At 37.1% G+C, this 6000-nt stretch overlaps 1 protein-coding gene across 1 annotated transcript in view; it reads right to left on the reverse strand.

The window, feature by feature from the left end:
* The window catches only part of LOC145247974 (uncharacterized), a 536604-nt gene that overhangs the window by 40823 nt on the left and 489781 nt on the right, over window positions 1-6000 (reverse strand). The window lies entirely within an intron of this gene.

The following is a 6000-nucleotide window of genomic DNA, read 5'->3' on the forward strand; positions in this document are numbered from 1 at the left end:
AGGCTGTATGGAAATTATAATCCACGTCAGCGACTTTGATAGGAGAGATTATCTGGTAGAGCAGATTCTATGAAAATCTGAGACGTGGAGGTCCTGGATATGACCGTAAACTATATCGGATGGTGAGGCCTCAACTTGCGGGCTTTGGGTAGTGTGAAGCCACCCTTTAATTGTCATAGCTCCCAGGTCCACTCTGACCCAGAGTGGTAGTACCTGTTAGGGTCCCAACTATGGGTTGAATAGAAACCGACTTGAAAAAAACATATATTATATTAAAAAAATTTTCTTCAAAATCACTGGATTCGGCATTAAATAACCTGAAAAGGGTTGATATGCCGTAAAACAAAAACAACTGAGATGTTGAGTCAATAGTTAATACATTAAAAAAAAAATCTGTGCAAACTTTTCACACAGTGTCTTATTTGAATGATTTTGTGCGTCTGCAACCAAAATAGCTGCATTTCTCACATTACGCATGCATTTAAAAATATGATTTGTCGGTTTTATTTAATGGCATATCAACCCTTTCCAGGTTATTTAACGGCAAATATAATAATTTTGAAAGTTTTTTTTTTTCTTTCTGAATTTTTTACATGAGAATTATTCATATTATTTGGATCCATTGAACTACTGTTCTCATATTAAATGTAATTTTCACAATGTTTTGGTTGATGTAACCTCCAACCTTCTTCACGTATATCATGTCAAACTCTGGGAATGCTTTTGTCGAACTCTGATGGAATTTTGAACTTTATTTACTCTGCAGGGGAAGCATGCTCTTGTTCCGTCAGCCATATCTGGATAGAGTTCATAAGTAATTTGCAATTTTTTGTCAACCACAGAGAATTTAACCTTCAAGAGAATAACACTTTTACAATATTTTTTTTTTTTTAAGTACTCTAACCACTGTGCCATGGGTCCTTGCACAATTGCAATTTACTTAAGACCTCTATCGAGTCATGGCTGAGGGAATAAGAGCATGCTCTGTACGAATTCCTGTATTCAACAGAAAGATTCTCAAGTTTGACAAGACACACTTGAAGAAGATTGGAGGTTATATCTACCGAAACGTAAAAATAACACTCAAGATGAGAACAGTAGTCTGATGAATCCAAAGTATACGAAAATTTTTATGTTTCAAGTTATATTGTAGGTTAATTAATAACCTTTCATAGTTAATTATGAATTAAATAAAAAAACATACCTTGCTTGTTTCAAATAAAATTCATATTGGAAGTCATATCAACGATTGATAAAAAGAAAATAAATCAATTAACACTTAACATGTTTTTTAGTCTTAAACACAGAAATGCAGAAGAGACAGGTTTTGTTTATTTACATGATGAGACAGGAATAGTGATTACATGTAAAACACTGGGTTTTTTTTTTTATATAAACAATCAAAGGGAGATAACTCCGAGTTATTCAAACGCTTAAATGATACATCACCTCTATCCAGACAAGGGAAGCAACTCTTCACATATCATTCAAGGGACAACCTTGTAATCTTTGGTATTAAGAACCCTACTAACATTGTCAAATTTCCAATATTTATATTTTCAAATATTTATGCATGATGCTTGGTTTAGTTGTTTTGCAGTATATCAGCCAATGTAAGTTTTATAAAAACACGTTTAGATCTAATGACTTCAGAGGAAGATTAAATCTTTATAGTATAGGGAAATGTTGTCAGAACAGGAGATTTCGTTGGCATGGTCACATTAAAAGAATGGATAAGAGTTCTTGAGTTAGTAGAAATGTTAAGGTAAGATTGGGGTTAGTTGGTAAAGAAAGGCCAAAGAAGACATAGAAGAAAGTGATAAGGATTGACTTGAGAAAAGAGGGATAAATAAAGACCTGGCCAGAAACAGGTTCTTTTGGTAATCAATTCCTTAAAGCTGTCCAACGCATGCCAGCATATAAAATACACGCTAAAGTGAATTTTATGTCATGAATATTTATTTTGTACTGGTTGTATATATTCGGCGTTGCCCGGTCAAAGCATATTGCTGGACGGAGGGATTCGTCACACACTATTCAAGATACGCCGAATATCCTAACTTGTTACGAAAAGTCATCACATGTTGGATTTAGGGAAGCAAAAAACACATCTTGGTCTATGAAAATCAAATGCAAAGTAACTCTCATAGTTTAAAGGGGAAATAACTCTCACAGCTCAAATAAATAAGCTTATTTCCAGTTTAAAATGCAACTGCTGTCAGCTATTAATACAGTAGAACCCCGGAATATGGTGGCCCTGAGATACAGTTTTTCCAGGTTACGGTATTTGCCCCGCCTTACGGTGTTATTATGATATTTGATTATATACATGTGTATTATATATTGTACTGTATTTTGTTACTAATTTTTAATGCCGTATGCCAGGGTTCTACTGTAATTGAAAATATATTAAAGATAAATAATATTGGTAAATAGAACAGCTAAAACGATTCTATTATAAATAATTAATAACATGGAGCTAATTATTGAAATAGTTTTCTTTAATGTAATATGCAAATGAATAAATCTCATATATAAAAGTCCGTATGTCTGTCTGTTTTCATATTTTCAAACGCTATCTCTTCTAAAACTAGAAGTCGCAGAGCGGCGCTAGCAGCCTTTTTTATGGGTTGTTCTTTTATGGGTTTTCAGCCGATTAAAATAGTTTTTAAGGGGGTCAAAAAGGGGTTAAAATTTTTAAAAATCATACATTTTGTATATTCATCTTGGTTTATTTTTAATCAGTTCATATGCGTGTCACGTTGCTACAGTGGTAACGTCACCAACTTTGAATGCTACAGTTTTGCTTCCGGTTTCAATTCTAGCTGATGGCACCCAAATATTTTTTTTCTACTTTTGAAATCACGACTCTATAATAATATATACGAAACTTGGACGAATTAAAATATATTTAAGCATATTTTATGACCGGGCAAAGCCCACCCCCTGCAGATAGTATATATAGAACTCCTGCTGGAATAAAAGCGTAAGTCCGTTTTCAGTATGAAAATTCGTGAAACCGTGTATCTTTGTGAACAGACAGGAATACGATTTTATTATAATTATATATAGATGATCACCTGACAATGCCAGATAACCCTGCAAGTATTATATAAATGTATATGAATAAATTTTACCACACACACTTATTATCTTTATATATAGACAAACACACACACACACACACACACACACACACACACACACACACACACTTCTCAATCTGGATCCACACAGTCGGTTGTAGTATTTTCCTAATTGGAACTAGCTAGTTTTACTTTCGGTTTCGATTCTAGCTGATGGTACCCAAATATATATTTTTTTTTACTTTTGAAATCATGACTCTATAATAATATATATGAAATCTGGATAAATTGAAATATCATATTTAAGCGTATTTTACAACCGGGGAAAATCCCCACCCACCGCTGGTAGTCTTATACAGAACTCGAGCTGGAATAAAAGTGAAATGAAAATTAAAATATATTTAAGCATATTTTATGACCGGGCAAAGCCCACCCCCTGCAGGTAGTATATATAGAACTCGTGCTGGAATAAAAGCATAAGTCCGTTTTAAGTATGAAAATTTGTGAAACCGTGTATCTTTCGTACATGTTAATTGAATTGTGAACAGACAGGGAAACGATTTTATTATAATTAGATATAGATGATCACCCAAGTGCAGACAATGCCAGGTAGCCCTGCAAGTATTATATAAATAAATTTTATACACACATGTGCACCTATTTATCTTTCTTTACACACGCACGCGCGCACGCATGCACACACACACACACACAAACGGCATTTTTCAACCTGGATCCACACAGTTGGTTGTGGTATTTTCCTAATTAGAACTTGCCGTTTTTCCCTTCAAGTTTTCATAAGTTTTTCTTTCCATTTTTTTCTTTTTCCCCCTGGACATTTCTGCCTGTTTACCCAAACATTTTCTCTTGCCCTTGGAAATTTCGGATAATCTGTACAGCAGGTGGGAAGACCTCTGACTCCTTAGATTGCCGCTGGCAATCATGTAGGAAATGGGCCCTCCAAAACATGTATGGGTCATAGCTGGTAAAGCCTATATCATAACAATGAAGGGCAATAACACCTCCACACACACGTGTGTATATATATATATATTTTTTTTTTAATTTTTATTTTATTACATTTTCATGCCAAACAAGGCACATTGGCATTTTGGTGTAGGGGGCTACTATCAGGGGCAGAAACTACTGGGGCACTATGTTGGGATTTGGGCAGCAAGATGTCGGTTCACATTACACTTGAACTTCTGCATGTCAGTACAGTTAGGGAAGCAGGGACCTGGAATGGAATTCCAGAGTCTAGCGGTTCTGGGGAAGAAACTACTGGAGTAGAAAGATCTTTTACATCTAGGGATCTCTACTGTGTGGGGGTGGGATTTAGCTGCCTCTCGGGTTTGTCGAGGGTGTCTATGTCGTGGGGGCACAAGTGTCTGCAGTTCGTCAGAGCATTCACCATTAAAATACTTAAACAGGCAGAGGGATGCAACGTTTCGTCGATGGGACAGAGGCTGAAGCTTAGATACCAGTTCAGGGCCTATCAGATTGGCGACTCTCTTTTGAACCTTGTCTAAGAGCGAGAGACTAGTAGCAGATGCACCAGCCCAAATGTGACAACAATACTCCATACATGGGCGAATGGTGGCCTTATAGAGGTACAGGATACTTTCAGGTGTCAGTAGTTTTCTAGCACGGTAGAGAGAGCCTACCTTTTTCGCAGCGGCCCTGGCAATGTTTTCAATATAATTGTTCCAACTCCTGTTTCCTGTGAATGTTAGGCCAAGCAGTTTGAAAGATGTACTCTCAGACAAGGAATCACTTGCTATTGGTAGCAGAGAAGGTTTCTTGTAATTATTGAAGGAAACCAGTTTAGTTTATGATTACAGGAAACAAGCTTAGTCTTGGCAGCATTGAATGTGACCATCCATTTATGTCCCCATTCCACTACAGATTGGAGGTCATCCTCTAGTGTTTTTGCAATTTTTTTAGATGCGTGTTCATTTCTTTTCCTGTCATGCCTGTTATAGAGTGTGGTGTCATCAGCATATATAACCATCTCAGAGACAGTTTTGTAGGGGAGGTCATTAATAAATATTAGGAACAATAGAGGTCCAAAGATAGACCCCTGAGGCACTCCCGCATTTATATCACACTGTTTAGATGTACGACCATCGAGGACAACCTGGATTTTTCTCTTATCTAAGAAGGATTTAATTATGTTAAGTATTCTACCAGTAATACCGTATGATTTAATTTTCCTGAGGAGACCCTTGTGCCATACCCTGTCAAAAGCCTTAGACATATCTAAAGCTACCGCTCTGCCCTCCACTGCTTTGTCCAGTGAATGGTATATACGTTCAGAGATTACAGTGAGGATGTCAGCTGTGGAACGGGCTTGTCTAAATCCATATTGTTTGTCAGTCAGAAGTTTAGCATCTGTAAGGTGCCAGACTAGAGCATGGTTAATTATGGTCTCAAATATTTTAGCGAAAAGTGGGAGGAGGCTAATGGGGCGATAATTTGATGGGTCAGTTCTTTCGCCAGAGTTCTTGAATACTGCTACCACAGAAGCAGTTTTCCAACAGCCTGGAAAGCATGATTCATTAAGGCATTTGTTGTAGAGTTTGGAGAGAATTGGAGCTACTTCGGCTGAGCACTTTTTTAATAGCACAGCTGGGATGAGATCAGGTCCACATGCTTTTGAAGTGTCAAGGTTTTTTACGATAGCGTGTACCTGAGCAGGGGTGATTTTTAGATCGTCTAGCGTGGCGTCTGTCTGCAAAGGAAAGTCAGGCAGGGGGTGGTTGGAAGGTCCAGTTTGGAGTTTGAGGCAAACCGGCTGGCAAGCATATTAGCCTTGTCGGTTGCTGAGCAAACAACCTCGTGATTGTTGGTTAGTGGGGGAATTGTTGATTGCCCATTATTAACTACACTGTTGTAGATTTTCCAGAAGTCACGA

The sequence above is a fragment of the Euprymna scolopes genome, chromosome 26 (genome assembly GCF_053919585.1).
Source record: "Euprymna scolopes isolate OS-2025 chromosome 26, ASM5391958v1, whole genome shotgun sequence".
NCBI classification, from domain to species: domain Eukaryota; kingdom Metazoa; phylum Mollusca; class Cephalopoda; order Sepiida; family Sepiolidae; genus Euprymna; species Euprymna scolopes.